The sequence below is a fragment of the Coregonus clupeaformis genome, unplaced genomic scaffold, assembly GCF_020615455.1.
Source record: "Coregonus clupeaformis isolate EN_2021a unplaced genomic scaffold, ASM2061545v1 scaf0451, whole genome shotgun sequence".
NCBI lineage: Eukaryota > Metazoa > Chordata > Actinopteri > Salmoniformes > Salmonidae > Coregonus > Coregonus clupeaformis.
This window is the reverse complement of record NW_025533906.1, coordinates 252,061-269,034: the sequence shown is the minus strand read 5'-3', so window position 1 is coordinate 269,034 and position 16,974 is coordinate 252,061. Positions and strand designations below refer to the sequence as shown.

The following is a 16,974-nucleotide window of genomic DNA, read 5'->3' as shown; positions in this document are numbered from 1 at the left end:
CTCTCTCTCTCTCTCTCTCTCTCTCTTTCTCTTTCTCTCCTTCTCTCCCTGTTTCTCTCGGTGGTAATGTGGCGGAATGGGGCCGTTGTGTTTTGGCACAAAGGCCTCCCACATGTCTCAGAGGCCCACTCCCACTGGCTGCCTGCATTACGGGGCCTCTTCCCTCCCACTGTGTCTTGCATGGCTCTGAATCATTACCTCTGACAAAGCCCTTTCTGTGTGAGCGATCACTGCTAGCGCCCAACGAGAAACACCTATGCTTTCGCCCCTCTGGATAATTCAACCTGGACTCAAGAGTCGACGTAACATAGTAACTGTAAATTTGTTCCTCTCCATTTAGGATGATATGTTACGTTTCGTATGATATGCATTATTTTGTGGAGCTCTATCATCCATTTCAAAATTACATCCTCCAATTCATGCAATATGTTATGAATTGCCAATGCGTATGATATGTTATAAATTCCAATTTGTTATGGCTAACGTTAGCTAGGTAGCTAACGTTATCTAGGCTAGGGGTTGGGGTACGGGTTAGGGTTAGAGTTAGGGTAAGGGTTAGCTAACATGCTAAGAAGTAGTTGCAAAGTAGTTCAAAAGTAGTAAGTAGTTGTTGCTAATTAGATGAAGTGCTAAAGTTGTCCTTGATGTGATTCGAACACACAACTTTTGGCTTGCTAGACGTTCGCGTTATACGGCCGGCCAACCTCCTTACTTTCATTTTTGGCTTAGGTAACCTACTGTCCTACGTACCCATACCAAACATAACATATCATAATAATTGGAGGGGCACAAATGTAGCTTTACTATGTTACATCTGGTCTATGCAGCCAGGTTGGAGATGACCTCCAGACTAGCTGCTGGTGGCTCCACACTATCATAGTTAGCATCTGCGGGACACGCTTAGCTTTCAATAGCTTCACAGCTGCAAAACACAGGCAAGGCAAGGACGCTACTAGCATGGCTAGATTTAGGCTGTCATAACATGACCTCAATATGAATGAATAGTTCATAAATATATCCATAGTCCTTTATGGAACTGTGATTGTGCTTTATTAGCATGCTAGCGTTAGCATGCCACAAAGATGGAGGGAAAGCAAGCTGTATTCTCGGGAGAGTTGTCTCTAAGTTGTAGCTTTGCTTGATTGGGTTGTGCTGTGGTGTGTCCTAGTAGCCCACTCCAGTCACCATCAACAACCCAGCCCCAGCTCTGTCCTCCAGGGCCCCCAAACATGACTTAATCAGACCAGCAACATACAGAAATAGCAGGAGGACCATATGGTTCTACCATGACTACCATCTACCTCTTTAATATTGTGGTACTTAAACAACACATGACTCTCCCCCATCCTCCCTCCCCATTCTTCACTACAGGGCCTTGGTGCTATATATGGGTTAAGAGTTATGTAAGGTGACATATAGCAATCAGCCTATATGTGAGTGGGGCTGTATCTAACCACTACATCCAATTTAGTTCTGTGAAGCGGCAAGCGGCTCGGTGGCAGAATTAATGTATCTTTGCCCATGGCAACAGTAGTGGGAGGGAGATCTATAAAGGTTTGCCGTATATTGTGTCAGAAGCAGTGTAATTGTAGCCCATTAAATCAGCAGGGTGTCCAGCGGGGTATAGCTGTGATGAAACACTGTGCTGCCTCTGCCTCCACCAGGCGTAGCAGGGTCAGCAGGCTGGGGACCACCTGGATGATTTAAGGCCTGACTCGCTGCTTAATACTTAATGAGAGTGTGGTGTGTAATACGGTGCCTCTGGATGCCTTCCAACAGCCAAGGTGTAGCGGCCTAGCTAGCCTGCACTGGGGCTGGGGCAGCACCGAGAGGGTAGACTTTCTGGGGAAGGAGAGGTCTAATCGCTTATGGTGAATTTATAGGTGGAGCCTCTCTTTAGTCTACCTTATACTGTACTGTACGGCTGGCCACGTCCCCCCCCCCCCAGAATAAAAAAAATTAATCAAATTAATTTATTGCATTTTAAAGGCCCAATGCAGCTGTTTTTTGTGTGTTTTTTTTTCTCAATATCAAATCATTTCTGGGTAACAATTAAGTAGTTTTCCATTAAAGTGGTCAAAAATAAACGAAACCTTTTTTTTGCCAAAACAATTTCTCAAACAAGAATGTCGCTATCTGTCTGGGGGTGCTCTGGGTGGGGAGCGGAAGGGCACCAAAGTGGTGCATTAACCACAGTGTGGATCAATTCACCAGAGCAGAAGGCATGATGGGAGGGAAATGTAGCCTAACTTGAAAACTAGATGTTATTGGCAGAGAGGTATGGAACTGGTCTATTAATTTATAACGCAACTCCACCCATGCAAAACCTGATGATTAAAACGTCCTGTGTTGAATGTATTTTCGACCAGCAACTGTCAGGAAATAACAGCTGAAATGATCAGCTGTTGTACAATATGATACAACATTTGATATGATACTGAATTTTGAATGAACTGGGCCTTTAACAAGGTTTTCCATTACTCATGGCCTCTCTGGAAGGTTTGTAGAAACCATAGAGAAAGAGAGGAAATAAAACATTTAGTGGTGTTTTAAGGACAATATAGAAAATGCAATGGGTGTGAAAATGTTTACCAATAAAGTTTCAGCCTCAAAGCATTTAAAATAAAATATGAAATAAACTTTATTTGGTTGGCTTTGCACTTTATATACAACACAAAGGATGAAAACATAAAAGCCCCTTGTTTGTTTTTTTAGGTGCACATGAAGAGGACTATTCAAAGATGCTCTATTGGTCAATATTCTCAACATGTGCAAAAATAAATGGAGCAGATATCTTATACCAATCTGTCTGCATAGGATTTTATCCATAACATGGCCCAGGCATAAAACAAGCCTTGGAAGGTAAGTAAGTAAGCCTTGTCTGAGCGAGAATGGCCCATAGGGGTAAGAGCCTATCTTCTGTACACCCCCTGGACAGGACGCTAATCTATTGCAGGACCTTACCCCCAGTCTATCTCCTTAATGCTGAGTGCCAAGCAGAGAGGCATCAGGTCCCATTGTCAACTGGGCATCGAAACCCCAACCTTTCAATCTCAGGGTGGACTCTTTAACTACAGGGGCCAATGTAGTTACTTAAAAATATATAGGTCCTTTATCGATCTGGTTTTAGACATTCAATAAGGTATGCACTATTTTCTTTTTTCATGTTATGGCCATTCTAGCACAGATAGAAACTGCAACCAAGTTTCAATGTTTCAATATTCATAAGGCTAATAAGAAAATATGTGAAATGATTTGATTACATTTTTTATTTGCATCACAAAGTGACTGAAATGCATTCAAAAGGTTTTGGAAAGTTCACGAAAACACCAGTGAAGATCATCAGGTAGGAATTGTGTGTGTAGAAAATAAGATCTGCATTGCTTTCAATTGGGGTTGTGTCACTGTCCCTTCTAACGAGACATGCATGGCTTGTGAGCAGTGTAGGAAACAGAGTAAATGTTTGTGTTCCTGAGAGTCGTAGCTTTCAGTGATGGGGACATAATAGCTGATAGCTCCAACCGTTCAAAGGTTAGAGCTACATTTGTAGGAAAAGTATTGGGGGAGACAAAATAACCCTCTGGAACATTGGGGGGACTTGTCCCCCTCACTTATATGCCGACTATGCCTATGATTTACCGACATACTGTACTGTACAATACACCTGCAAGTGTAGATGTAAACACACATACAGTTGAAGTCGGAAGTTTACATACACCTTAGCCAAATACACTGCTCAAAAAAATAAAGGGAACACTTAAACAACATTTTACATTACATTTTTGTCATTTAGCAGACGCTCTTATCCAGAGCGACTTACAGGAGCAATTAGGGTTAAGTGCCTTGCTCAAGGGCACATCAACAGATTTTTCACCTAGTCGGCTCGGGGATTAGAACCAGCAACCTTTCGGTTACTGGCACAACACTCTTAACCACTAAGCTACCTTTCAAACACACTCCATGTATTTACATTTACATTTTAGTCATTTAGCAGACGCTCTTATCCAGAGCAACTTACAGTTAGTGAATACAATTTTTATTTTTTTATTTTTTTTATACTGGCCCCCCATGGGAAACGAACCCACAACCCTGGCGTTGCAAACGCCATGCTCTATCAACTGAGCTACATCCCTGCCGGCCATTCCCTCCCCTACCCTGGACGACACTGGGCCAATTGTGCGCCGCCCATGAGTCTCCCGGTCGCGGCCGGCTGCGACAGAGCCTGTAACTCCAAGTCAATCACACTTCTGTGAAATCAAACTGTCCACTTAGGAAGCAACACTGATTGACAATACATTTCACATGCTGTTGTGCAAATGGAATAGACAACAGGTGGCTTTGTGATGGCCACTCCAATACCTTGACTTTGTTGTCCTTAAGCCATTTTGCCACAACTTTGGAAGTATGCTTGGGGTCATTGTCCATTTGGAAGACCCATTTGCGACCAAGCTTTAACTTCCTGACTGATGTCTTTAGATGTTTCTTCAATATATCCACATAATTTTCCTTTCTCATGATGCCATCTATTTTGTGAAGCGCACCAGTCCCTCCTGCAGCAAAGCACCCCCACAGCATGATGCTGCCACCCCCGTGCTTCACGGTTGGGATGGTGTTCTTCGGCTTGCAAGCCACCCCCTTTTCCTCCAAACATAACAGCGATCATTATGGCCAAACAGTTATATTTTTGTTTCATCAGACCAGAGGACATTTCTCCAAAAAGTACAATCTTTGTCCCCATGTGCAGTTACAAACCGTAGTCTGGCTTTTTTATGGCAGTTTTGGAGCAGTGGCTTCTTCCTTGCTGACGGGCCTTTCAGGTTATGTCGATATAGGACTCGTTTTACTGTGGATATAGATACTTTTCTACCTGTTTCCTCCAGCATCTTCACAAGGTCCTTTGCTGTTGTTCTGGGATTGATTTGCACTTTTCACACCAAAGTACGTTCATCTCTAGGAGACAGAACGCGTCTCCTTCCTGAGCGGTATGACGGCTGCATGGTCCCATGGTGTTTATACTTGCGTACTATTGTTTGTACAGGTCTTTTCGGAGGCTGATTCTTTTGATTTTCCCATGATGTCAAGCAAAGAGGCACTGAGTTTGAAGGTAGGCCTTGAAATACATCCACAGGTACACCTCCAATTGACTCAAATTATGTCAATTGTCAAGGTTTACTAAGCCAGAACCCAGAAGCAGACCAGGACAAGGTGAGTTGAAACGAAGGTGAGTATTTATTTAACAGATTCCAAAAACGATGTAGAATAATCCAGGGGACAGAGCGGACGGCGGAGATGAGTTGGTGGAGGTGCAGTGGTAGATCCAAGAATGGCTCGGCAGCCGCCGACAACCAGGCAGGGGTTGGGTGAAGGTTCCGGGAGATTGACTGCAGATAGAAACAAAACGGAGGTAAGTACACGGCAAGCCAACAAGGTGCAAAACAACAAAACTAACGCTAGAAACTCCAAGACTGATACACTGACAAACATACTGTTCATGGCTAACGCATCCGGCAGGGAATGGATGTTAGGCCAGAGCCTAAGAAGGGTGATGATCAGGACCAGGTGTGCAGATTGCTGATGGGATGCAGGTGCGGAAATCAAGAGAGCTCCCCGGAGCGTTCCAGAACCCACGGGAAACTGGAGATCCCGAGCAGAAAAACTAGTCCACAGACAGGACCCGACTCAGACTGCCGGGATCGTTACAGTACCCCCCCTCCGACGAACGCCACCGGGCGGACTCCCGGAGCGCCAGGATGGAGGCGGTAGAAGTCACGGATGAGGTCAGCATCTAGGATCTGTCGCCGCGGAATCCAACTCCTCTCTTCAGGACCATACCCCTCCCAGTCCACGAGATACTGGAAACCCCGGCCCCGCCGTCTGGAATCCATGATGCGTCGCACCGTGTAGGCAGGACCACCTCCGATCATCCGAGGAGGAGGAGGAGGAGGCGGAGGAGGCAACAGAGGACTGAGGAAAACAGGCTTGAGGCAGGAGACATGAAAGGTGGGATGGACTCTGAGCGTCCCTCGGGAGTTTGAGTCGAACTGCCACCGGATTGATCACCTTCTCCACCACAAACGGACCAATGAACTTCGGTAACAACTTCCTAGACTCAGTCCGTAGAGGAAGATCCCGTGTGGCCAACCAGACCCTATCTCCGATGGTGTAGGTGGGAGCGGGGATCCGGCGACGATTCGCCTGGAGCTGATACCGGTCCGAAACTCTAAGGAGTGCCTTTCTGGCCCGATGCCAGGTCCGGTGGCAACGACGAATATGGGCCTGAACAGAAGGCACTGAGAGCTCCTTCTCCTGAGAAGGGAACAAGGGAGGTTGGTAGCCATACAGGCACTGGAAGGGAGACATCCCAGTGGCAGATGTAGGGAGAGTATTGTGGGCATACTCAACCCAAGGCAACTGAGAGACCCAGGAGGTGGGGTTGGAAGAGGCCAGGCAGCGTAGCGTGGATTCCATCTTCTGGTTGGCTCTCTCCGCCTGACCATTAGATTGGGGGGTGAAAACCAGATGTGAGACTGACTGTAGCTCCAATGGCCAAACAGAAGGACTTCCAGACAGCAGAGGTAAACTGAGGGCCACGGTCGGAAACGATATCACTGGGCAACCCGTGGACCCTGAAAACCTCCCTAACCAGGATCTCGGACGTCTCCGAGGCAGAGGGAAGCTTGGCAATTGGCACAAAGTGGGCGAACTTGCTGAATCTGTCCACGATAGTCAGAACGACCGTGTTCCCCTCAGAAGCGGGCAACCCAGTGACAAAGTCCAGGGCCAGATGCGACCATGGTCGCCGGGGAATAGGAAGGGGGTGAAGTAGTCCAGAGCTGGGCCGATTGGTACTCTTATTCTGCGCACACACTGGACAGGCAGCAACATAACCCCGAGTATCCTCGGCCATGGCAGGCCACCAAAAACGTCTGCGAAGAAACGCCATCGTCCGAGCCACGCCAGGGTGACAAGCCATCTTGCTGGCGTGGGACCATTTGAGGACCGCAGGACGAACCGACTCAGGCACAAACAACCGACCGGGTGGACCGTTACCGGGACCGGGCTGCGTCCGAAGAGCCGCCATCACCTCCTCCTCAATCTTCCACCTAACAGCTCCCACGACGCAGTTCCGGGGGAGAATTGTCTCGGTCTTGGACCCACTCTCCTCCGTCTTGGAGAACATCCGAGACAAGGCGTCCGCCTTGCCGTTCTTAGATCCAGGTCGGAACGTCAGGGAAAAATTGAATCGTCCGAAAAACAACGACCACCTGGCCTGACGGGAGTTGAGACGTCTAGCCGATTGCACGTAAGCAAGATTCTTGTGGTCAGTCCAGACAATAAACGGCTGCTCCGCCCCCTCCAACCAGTGGCGCCACTCCTCCAAGGCAAGTTTCACCGCGAGAAGCTCCCGGTTACCCACATCGTAATTCCTCTCCGCAGGCGAAAGGCGACGAGAGTAGTAGGCGCAGGGATGGAGTTTACTGTCCGTGGAGCATCGCTGCGACAGGATGGCGCCAACTCCCACATCAGACGCGTCCCACTTCAACGACGAACTGACGGGCCGTGTCCGGTTGAGAGAGAATCGGTGCGTTGGTGAATCGCCTCTTCAAATCCAGAACGCTCGATCCGCCTCCGGATTCCACTTGAAGCTCCTGATACTGGAAGTCAAGGCCGTTAACGGAGCGGCCACACGGCTGTAATCCCGGATGAATCTGCGGTAGAAATTCGCAAACCCCAAAAATCTCTGGAGCTGCAATCTCGTACCGGGCTGGGCCCATTCCAGAACCGCTCTAACCTTCTCCTGGTCCATCCTAATCTCTCCCCTGGAGATGATGTACCCGAGAAAGGATGTCGTGTGGGCGTGAAACTCGCACTTCTCGGCCTTCACGAACAGGCGATTCTCCAACAATCGCTGCAGAACCTGCCGGACATGCTGGACGTGGTCGGAAGGTTCCTTCGAGAAGATCAGAATGTCATCCAGGTAAACAAACACAAAAAGACCGATCATATCTCTCAGGACGTCGTTCACCATACTCTGGAATACCGCTGGAGCATTGGTCAGTCCAAACGGCATCACCTGATACTCGAGTGACCCATCGGTGTATTGAAACCCGTCAACCACTCGTCTCCCTCTCTGATCCGGACCATGTGATACGCATTGCGTAGGTCTAGCTTGGTGAACACCGTAGCACCCTGTAAGGAGTCGAAGGCAGAACTCATCAAGGGCAGGGGATACTTGTTCTTGACCGTGATGTCATTCAACCCCCGATAATCAATACACGGTCGAAGAGAGCCATCCTTCTTACCCACAAAGAAGAATCCTGCCCCCCAGGGGTGATGACGAGGGACGAACGAGACCAGCAGCTAGGGACTCCTTGATGTAGGTCTCCAAAGCCTCACGTTCAAGGCGGGAGATACTGTATAACCTTCCCTTGGGGTAGACAGCTCCAGGGAACAGGTTGATGGCACAATCATATGGTCGGTGGGGAGGGAGTGACAGAGCCTTCTGCTTACTGAACACTTCCCCCAAATCGTGATATGTCTCGGGAACCAGGGACAAATCTGGGGGTTTAGCCTCAATCACCTGACTGGGAACCGAATGGGGACAGGCAGTCTTGAGACAGTTAGCATGACAATCAAGGCTCCAACTCATTACCTTGCCCGTCACCCAATCGAACGTGGGATTGTGTTCCTTCAGCCAGGGGTATCCAAGGACCAGAGGAACATGGGAAGACGGCAGAATGAAGAATGAAATCATCTCCGAATGATTCCCCGACAACAGCATCTTAACCGGTTCAGTCCTCATCGTGATACGTGCCAGACTACTGCCGTTCAGAGTGGTCGCTTCAATGGCTTCCGGCAATTGCTCCTTGGAAAACCCCAGCTGTTCCACCAACTCGGCATCAAGAAAGCTTCCATCGGCACCTGAATCGATAAAAGCGTTAATCGCTAAGCTCTGATTCCTGTTCACAAGGGTAGCCGGAAACGGGGTCTGACAGAGGTACTGAGAGGTTGGAAACTGGCTCGCTAAAAGTCCTCCCAACTTTAGCGAGCCGGGCAGTTTGACGACCGCCGGGAACAAGTGGAGATGTAATGTCCCGAGCTACCACAGTAGAGGCAGCAGTTGGTCTTACGTCTATGTTGACGCTCCTCCTTGGTTAACCCGTGCCGCCCCACTTGCATGGGTTCAGAATCGGGAGAGAGGACCTCTCCACTAATCCTTTGTGGTGGAGAATGATCGACGTGTTCTGGTCCACCACCCGACCCGACTGGGAACTGAGAAGCTGATCGATTGGACGGACCCCATTGCTTCTCCCTCCTTCGCTCTCGGACTCGATTATCCACCCGAACAGACAAGGCTACCAAGCTGTCCAGGTCACTAGGCTCCGGATAGGAGATCAACTCATCCTTGAGCTGCTCCGACAGACCCTGGTAAAAGGCCGCTTGCAGAGACTCCTCATTCCACCCACTCTCCACAGCCAACGTCTTGAACTCGATCACGAAGTCGGCCACGCTGCGAGTTCCTTGGTGAATCGAAAACAGGCGCCTAGCTGCGTCCCTCCCTCGGACGGAATGGTCGAAGAGCTTCCTCATCTCGGCCGTGAACCCCTGGTATGAAGCCATGCAGGGGTCTTGTCGTTCCCAAACGGCTGAAGCCCACTCCAGCGCTCGACCACGCAGCAACTCAATCACAAAGGCTATCCTAGCCTTGTCTGTGGCATAAGAGTAGGGCTGTAGATCGAACACTAACCCACACTGCATAAGGAAAGAACGGCATCTTCCCAGCTCCCCTCATATTTATCCGGCGTCGGAACCTTGGGCTCACGGAAGGACACAGCTCCAGACGCGGCAGGCGAGATGGGTGAAACCGGTAGTGGATCCTCCACCGGAAACGTGCGCTGGTTCTGGACCTCCGTCAGGTCGGTAGAAAGGTTCCGAACTGCCAACGCGATCTCCTGTAGCTCCGTGCTATGATGGCCCAACATCTTCTCCTGATGGGTAATGGCATGGCGAACAGAGTCCAGGTCCGCTGGGTTCATACTGGCCGGATCGTTCTGTCAAGGTTTACTAAGCCAGAACCCAGAAGCAGACCAGGACAAGGTGAGTTGAAACGAAGGTGAGTATTTATTTAACAGATTCCAAAAACGATGTAGAATAATCCAGGGGACAGAGCGGACGGCGGAGATGAGTTGGTGGAGGTGCAGTGGTAGATCCAAGAATGGCTCGGCAGCCGCCGACAACCAGGCAGGGGTTGGGTGAAGGTTCCGGGAGATTGACTGCAGATAGAAACAAAACGGAGGTAAGTACACGGCAAGCCAACAAGGTGCAAAACAACAAAACTAACGCTAGAAACTCCAAGACTGATACACTGACAAACATACTGTTCATGGCTAACGATCCGGCAGGGAATGGATGTTAGGCCAGAGCCTAAGAAGGGTGATGATCAGGACCAGGTGTGCAGATTGCTGATGGGATGCAGGTGCGGAAATCAAGAGAGCTCCCCGGAGCGTTCCAGAACCCACGGGAAACTGGAGATCCCGAGCAGAAAAACTAGTCCACAGACAGGACCCGACTCAGACTGCCGGGATCGTTACACAATTAGCCTATCAGAAGCTTCTAAAGCCAAGACATCATTTTCTGGAATTTTCCAAACTTAGTGTATGTAAACTTCTGACCCACTGGAATTGTGATACAGTGAATTATAAGTGAAATAATCTGTATGTGAACAATTGTTGGAAAAATTACTTGTGTCATGCACAAAGTAGATGTCCTAACCAACTTGCCAAAACTATAGTTTGTTAACAAGAAATGTGTGGAGTGGTTGAAAAACGAGTTTTAATGACTCCAAACTAAGTGTATGTAAACTTCCGACTTCAACTGTACACCACACACACACACACACACACACACACACACACACACACACACACACACACACACACACACACACACACACACACACACACGTTTCCCCTGTGTGATCCCTGTGGTTACTTTTGCACACAGACGGCTCATCTACTGTCTTGTCCCTGGACCAGATTTACGGCTGTCCCCTCCGTCGCCTCTACAACTTGTTCCCTCTCAGTTTTTGTCCCGTTGTTCATCATTGTTCCATTTTTCAGGCCTCGCGCATATCACGGCATAAATCAGGATCTCTGGATACCTTGTCATTCAGCAATTTCCTGGAGGAAAATATAGGGCCTTTTTTAGGAAAGGGGATAAAACGACAGGCTTTACACACAGTAGCAGCTTATGCGAGGGTTGCATCGGCGTGTTGCCCCTCCATCCAGAACTAAAGCTGTGTGCAGTGATAGGTGAGTGGGAATCAAAGGCACATTAGTGGACTGAAATGATGTGGTATAAAGTAGACGATGTCATTATTACCACATGTGTTTGGCCAACGCATAAAGTGGCCATTATATGAGCAGTAGCTCCAGCACTTCTCTCTTCTGTGTTTATTGGTTTATTAGGATCTCTTGCTGCCTCACTGTACTAACTTAATGCAACATAATTTAAATGGAGCAAGATAGTGGTGTTCTTTCTCCTCTCCAGCAGCTGGGGGAGCTGTGTCATGTACCCTGTTAATGTTGTTTCATTACCAGACACGATTTAGTAGGCGCTGTGCCGTGCAGAGGTGACAATGAATTATAACGGGCCAAATACACACTCGAGCAGTGCGTGCGTGTGTGCGTGTGTGCGTGTGTGTGTGTGCGTGTTTGTGTCTGTGTGTGCCTTTATCCACGCATGTGCATCTGCATTCTGAGTTATTTTGGGTCTCCGTGTGCAGTTGTGCCAACGAGAGAGGGAAAGAGAGAGAGAAAGGGAGGGAGTCAGAGAGATACAGAGAGACTCTCTGGGGTTTAGAGTGAATGCTCATTAAGGCCTCCTATAGCACAGGGAGCTCATCCCTCACACTGCCAGCGTCTGGCTCTACTATGCTCTGCTTCCTCACTGAATCCTTTCCCTTGCTCTCTCTCTCCTCTTTCCTCTCTCCCCTGCTCTCTCTCTCCTCTCTCCCCTGCTCTCTTTCCTCTCTCCCCTGCTTCTCCTCTCCTCTCCTCTCCTCTCCTCTCCTCTCCTCTCCTCTCCTCTCCTCTCCTCTCCTCTCCTCTCCTCTCCTCTCCTCTCCTCTCCTCTCCTCTCCTCTCCTCTCCTCTCCTCTCTCCTCCCCAGCCTCACTGTTAGCTCCTGTTCCTCTGTACTCTGTGCCATGATGAAGCCTGGTATGTGTGTGTGTGTGTGTGTGTGTGTGTGGGGGGGGTTACGTTATCCGTCACCCAGACAGGGAGCCCACTGTCGGCTTGATTACCCTAGCCAGCCAAACACTTGACCCGCGGGCGGCAGCGGCAGGAGCATTATCCACCCCGGCCCTGCCTGTGTCTAATGGCCGCTCGCCGTGATCGATGGCCTCTCTACCTATTGAGCTGTGAAGCTCAGTACCCACACACCACCAACTGCCTCCCGCAAAAGCCACAAGACTCCTCAGGAAATACCTATGTGTCATACCTCAGCATACTGTATGTGTGTACGTTATTTAGACTGTAGTGTAGTAGATCAAAGTGAGACGTACATTCATCATCTGATCAACACAAATAGCTATTTTACACCCTCCTTTATGCCTGAATATGAAGTTTAGAAAATGATGATCACATGATGTTCTTGCAGTTTCCTGAAAATATATTGCAGCTTTGTTTGTACTATGATACAGTCGCAGTTATCACATAGTTAGCTACAGTAATGGTAGTTAAATGTATGTCTGATTGTTATGAAAGTGTTTTATTGTTGTTCTGCTGTTGCCTATTTATCCCTTTCACATCAAACCCACACATTCTATACATGACTTAGCAGTGTCCTACAGCAGTGTACTTCCTGTACCCTCTATGTTAACCAGGTTTATCTCCCTGCGTGTTATGTCCCATTACATTTTCCTCATAAACAAAACCCACCGCCTACTTGATCTTTCCCAACTCCCATTTGTCCTCTGGATCTCCAAGGTTACCGCGTGCATGGATGTCCCAGCGCAGGGAGAAATCTGTCAACAAACTTCTGAGGACTTTCTCACTTGGCAAACTTAAAGGGGGAACTAGCTATCGCAGGTGTCCCAGGAGGTAATCAAGCCACTCCGCTCCCTCAACGTGCCTGTATCTTTAAACAGAATAGATAAAGGAGGCACGGGTCACGCTGGAGAGCACAGGTACTCGGCTGGGAAAAGTTCCGCGTATTGATGTGTTGCAAAGGACTGCGACTTCACAGAGCTAGGAGCCCGTCAGGCTGCCGGCACAGTACCTGTTCAGGTACCCAGAAGGGATATAGGTTAGCACCTCAAGATATAGACTTGCCAAGAAGATTGCTCTCTCTCTCTCTTGCAAAAATTGATAGATGACTTGCTTCTTCACTGGAGACTAATGATCCACCAATTTCTTTCTGTCTTGGTGCTGAAAGTGGAGAAGAGTCTTTGATGATGGAGAGTTGCGGCTGACACATAAAAGCTGGAGGGCCCCCCGAGACGCTCCCTATCCCTCACGCTACTTAGTTATGTGTTCCACTGTTATCACTATGGTAACCCATAGTTATTTCATTTCATCATCACCACCAAAGTTCAAGCTCAAGGCAGAGCCTATAGTGAGAGAGAGAGCAGAGTTGTCTTTTTCGCTCTCTCTCCTCTCTGTCTATCTCTCCTTTGTCTCTGTCTCCTTGAGTTAGGAGTTCTGCTTTGCTAGTGTGCATCTGAAGAGACCTGTTATTGTATGTATGAGATGTTAAATGATATTGAAAGGAAGAACCGTTGGTTTGGCTCTCCTTCCCCCCTCCTGCTCCTCAGGTCAGGCTAACCACTATGAATAAACATGAGGTCTCAACACCGGTCAACTGTTTGGGAGTGATAAGCTGCTCAGGTGTTTGACTCGAGCCAAACAGCAATAGGGTGCCTCGCTTGGCCAGTCTACTGAAGTCAGTCATCCATGGACGGAACGGTGTGGGTAAAGGTCAAGGTATTGAGCTGTGGACATACAGCATTGTAGCCTCGTTTGTCGCTCTGATCTTTGTATTGTAAGTTCTCCTTTAAGTTCTTCTCTGAGCGAGCTTCTCTTTATTAATGAATCTGTGACTCCTTCCTTCAAATCTCATATTGTGGAATCTCTACAGCATTATTTAGCTATACAACCACTTCCAAGCTATTAGGGGCAAAGAAACTTTCCCTGAGAAAATGTGAAATGTTCAAGCCTTTTCCTCCCATCTCTATTTTTCACTTTCTCATCTCTGCATGAGTTGACTTGATTTGATTTGAAGCCTGCCACTTTCAGTTTGACTTGATCTCTCAGGCTTATTTGCCAGTAGAGAGATGATCGAGGTCCGCTTTGGACCAAGGGCTTGATACATTTTACAGACCACTTTTAAATGCTTCATTCAAATGTAACTGTCACGATCGTTGGTTAGAGATGAGGACCAAGGCGCAGCGTTGCAGGCAAACATACTCTTTATTAGGCGATAGATATACAAAATAAACAAAACGATAACGTGACAGTTCACGGTCTAACACAAACCAAACTAGAAACAAGATCCCACAACTACTGTGGGAAAACAGCCTGTGTAAATGTGGTTCCCAATCAGAGACAACCAGCCACAGCTGACACTCGTTGCCTCTGATTGAGAACCACACTGGCCAACATAGAAATGAACCAACTAGAACTACAACACAAATCTACACACCCTGGCTCAACATAACAGTGTCCCCAGAGCCAGGGCGTGACAGTAACCTATTACCACAAAGGATTGGCAGTAAATGAAAGGTATTACATGTGAGATGCAGAGCCACACCTGTTTTGAGCCCCACCAGTTTAGCAAAACATGGTCTCTTTTTTGCTTTCTTGAGTAAGGCAGCTCCAAAATGCAGGTGTTTCAGCCTAGATCAGTGCTTTCTGTGGTGGTGGTGGTGGTGGTGGTGGTGGTGGTGGGGCAGCTAGCAGAAAATACGGAGCGTAGGGGTTGATTGGCCTTGATTGGCTCAGTGTTCTGTCACTCATGGGGACACTACATCACCACAAAATCTATGGGGAAAGCTTGAAAATTCAAGCCCCTTGGGTGCTGCCATAGATTTACATTAGAAGTGCCCATCCAAGAAGGCTCAAGGTCATTAGCCACAGATAAAATTACGTTATATCTACCGTAGCTTTGATTGGACTGATCATGTCAACTTTATACTTTCAAAATCTTAGCTAGCAAGCTAGACAAGCAGTCATCATCATGAATCAAGTCAACAATCTACTGGCAAATCCTTTTCCATCCTTTTCATATGAAGAGAAATTATAGATAAAACGTATCGGTGCTAATCAGCCATGGACATAAACATTACACAACAACTTGGAAATTGCAAATTCAACAATGAGTGGTTTGGAAGGAATCAGTGGCTAACTGCAAGCGTTGCAAAGTAATCACTAGCATGCTATTCAGTGGAGTGGGTGTGTGGTCCAAGTCTGGGTTTAAGGGTCTCTTTTCCAAGCTTAAAAGGATAAACATTCACATTAAACAACACCATGGGCCAGAAAAGGTTGAATACATTGGCCATGCTGTCAATCCAGCATCACTTCTGCCGCGACAACTGGGATCTCGGGAAAAAAACTAGTTTTGAACGGTCATCCAACTCGGAATTCCAAGTTGGGAACTTGGGCCTCTTTCTAGAGCTCCGACCTGAAGATCACTGACGTCATGATTCGACCTTGTTTTTTTCAGAGTTCCTAGTTGTATTGAAAGCACCATAAATCCAGAGAATGCCAGACTTTGATGACAAAGTTTGATGACGAAATTTGCCCACAAGAAGGACCACTGCGCCACCTTCCTGTTCAAGTGAGCACAGCACAACAAGGTGAGTCTAAAAATGTATTGTAGGCTGCTGCATAAATGATGTAATATGCCAGGGAGATATGTATACTGTAGCTAAGAAAGTAATACTAAGTGTATGTTGTGTAGTAAGCTGTTAGTAGCCCATGTGCCTCACCCTAATCATTTGGTCCCTTTCCCCCTCATAACTTAGCCTACTGTTCTGACTTGGTGGTGCACAAGTAGCCTATAGCCTGTTTTAGAGAAATGTAATCATAGAATATTGTAAGAGCTTTCATTGTCTGCTTATATGCCCCCTTTATTTATCCTACGGTTCTGACTTGGTGTACAGGGAGAATACTGTAAGAACGGCCCATGTTCTGAATTCTGTCGCTGTACATTTCAAAAGTGCTGAACAAATAGTTATATTGACTATGTCCGTCCTAGCTCGCTCATTAATGTCTAAATCGAAATTACGGATTGCCTCTTATCAGCTCGTCGTTCCCTTATGCCATAGTTTGTACATCTCAATTGTCAGTAGAAACCACATTTGTTTAAGCAAGTCAACCATATCAGTTATGTTTTTTTTTAAAGGCAGTAAATTAGGCTGAATTAACTGTTTCGCTGACAGACAAGGCTCCGCTGATAGCCAGGTGTAGCGGTGGTAAGGATTCACTCCATGGTGCTGAAAAGAAAGCTCTGCTGTTGAGACAGCTTTATGTAGGCCCTAGCAGTTTGTGGGCACCGTTTGTCACCGTTATAGTGCAATTAATGTATTGTTTAGTGTTGTGTTGTGTTGTGTAGTGGCTTTGCTGGCATGCATCAACAACAACAAAATGGGGAGTTTGCCCCACCAAGATTTACATGCTAAAATCGCCACTGTGACAGATACATTGGGATGTGAGGGTGTGTTGTATCTGATGGGGCTGACAGAGACATGGGGATGTGAGGGTGTGTTGTATCTGATGGGGCTGACAGAGACATGGGGATGTGAGGGTGTGTTGTATCTGATGGGGCTGACAGAGACATGGGGATGTGAGGGTGTGTTGTATCTGATGGGGCTGACAGATACATTGGGATGTGAGGGTGTGTTGTATCTGATGGGGCTGACAGAGACATGGGGATGTGAGGGTGTGCTGTATCTGATGGGGCTGACAGAGA

General features: G+C 47.7%; 1 long non-coding RNA gene across 2 annotated transcripts in view; it reads left to right on the top strand.

Moving 5' to 3' along the window:
* LOC121561217 overlaps positions 1 to 16,974 on the top strand; it is a 314,427-nt gene that overhangs the window by 71,081 nt on the left and 226,372 nt on the right. Inside the window, exon 1 of one of the 2 annotated variants that reach the window (XR_006658684.1) lies at positions 15,834 to 15,859. The exons of the other annotated variant lie outside the window; for it this stretch is intronic. This is a non-coding gene — a long non-coding RNA (uncharacterized LOC121561217). Of the gene's footprint in view, positions 1 to 15,833; positions 15,860 to 16,974 lie in introns of those variants that run through there. 2 annotated transcript variants of the gene reach the window in all.